Source organism: Terrapene carolina, unplaced genomic scaffold (genome assembly GCF_002925995.2).
Source record: "Terrapene carolina triunguis isolate 2854851 unplaced genomic scaffold, T_m_triunguis-2.0 Scaffold51934, whole genome shotgun sequence".
NCBI lineage: Eukaryota > Metazoa > Chordata > Testudines > Emydidae > Terrapene > Terrapene triunguis.
The window spans coordinates 1-1,675 of NW_020716285.1; the positions used below are offsets into that span (position 1 = coordinate 1).

At 66.9% G+C, this 1,675-nt stretch overlaps 1 long non-coding RNA gene across 1 annotated transcript; it reads right to left on the reverse strand.

Annotated features, from left to right (window-relative positions):
- On the reverse strand, positions 1–1,019 carry LOC112122549. The gene is made up of 4 exons (XR_002909427.2): positions 988–1,019; positions 550–632; positions 306–333; positions 1–12 (listed from the first exon to the last, which is right to left on the reverse strand). It is a non-coding gene; the product is annotated as an uncharacterized LOC112122549 (long non-coding RNA).
- Between the last annotated feature and the right edge of the window lie 656 nt (positions 1,020–1,675).

The following is a 1,675-nucleotide window of genomic DNA, read 5'->3' on the forward strand; positions in this document are numbered from 1 at the left end:
GGGAGCTGGAGGCTGGCGGAAGAGAAAACAATGAGGCCTCCCTGGCTTCTGTTAGGGCCACCGCTGAGATGCGGCCACCTCTGGGGCGGGGCGGCTGGGGAACAGCCACACAACACCGCACAGGGCCAGCTCGGCCAGCGCTGAGCTGCAGCCGCGGCTGGGGAAGCCATGGGTGCGAGGCCGTGATGAATGCCGCATGCACTCCCATTGCCGGGGTTTCCCATCCAGGTACTGAACTATCCTCCCCCTGTTTATCTGTGTAATCCCCGGTCCTCCTCCACCCCCCCTGCACCCACCCCACTCACCCTTCTTCTGGGGAGACGCCAGAAAACCCTGGAGATGAGATGGAGAAAAATGAATGACAGAAACTGACTCATGTCCTCGTCCCCAACCACTAGCCCCCACTCCCCTCCCAGAGCCGGGGAGAGAACCCAGGTGTCCTGAGTCCGAACCCTCCCACCAGCCTCCTCCGGTGCCCCCCTCTGGCTGTGGCTGGCTGGGCAGGGGGTCGCTGGCCCTGGGGGGAGGGGGGGGGGGGGCAGAACTCACCGGGGGTTTCACACTGTGCAGCAGGGTCTTCCCATGGCTGGAGCTGGGGCAGGGCGAAGGGGGGCCCCGGGGGCTGGCGTCACCTGGAGCAGAGAGATGGGCAGGGATCAGAGCATGGCCCCCCCCCAGCAGCTGGGGGTCCCACCTCCCCAGGTCAGAGCCACCCCAGGACTCTTGAGTCCGAGCCCCCCCTTCTGCATCAGAGCCATGGGCCTGGACTCCTGGGTCCTGTCCCATTCTCCCCCCCCGATCAGATCCATGGTCCCTCCTGGCCCCGGACTCCTGGGTCCCCCCCCAGATCAGACCCATGGTCCTGGATTCCTGGGTCCCCCCCCAGCTCAGATCGATGGTCCCTCCTGGCCCTGGACTCCTGGGTCCTCTCCCCCCCCCCCCCGGATCAGACCCATAGTCCCGGACTCCTGGGTCCCCTTGCCGTACCTGCGCTGGTGGAGTTGGGGGTGTATTCACAGCTGGGGCTGGGTGGCAGACGTTTCACGGGGCTCCCAGGCAGGGAGTGGGCCTGCAGCCCCCCAAAACCGCTGGGGTCGATGGGGGACCACCCGGGGCTGCCCCCGCCAGGCCTGGTCTCCCGGGAGGAGGCCGCCGCCGGCCCGCCCCCCCGGCGAAACTTGTTCACCACCGCGTAGGTGTCACTCATCTTTGGGGGCAGGTCCGGGGTGGGCTCGGACGGCACCGAGATGCTCCTGGGGGAGGAAAGGGGGGTAGCACCGTGGCGACAGACATGCTGCACCGAAGGCCGAGCCAGGGAGAGAAGTCCGGCTCCCTGCCTCCGCCCGTCCTGTAACCAGTAGTCTGTGGGGGAGGTCCGGGGGGAGCAGATACTCAGCACAGTCTATTGGGGGGGGGCGTTTGGGGGGGTCAAAGCAGGGCATTGGGGAGGAGGGGAAGGGGAAGCGAGGGGGGGTGCTCAGAGCCCCTCCTGGGCTGCAGCTAACACCCAATGGGGCATTAACTCTGACCCCTAATGACTACCCCATTTCCAGGCTACATTGGCAGCTGCTGCACTTTTAAGGTACCGGCTACCCCAGAGGTGGCTGCATCCCAGCCTTCCCCGGGCAGCGTTACGTGCGGCTGCTCCCCCCACTGTCCCGCCCCAGAGGTGGCT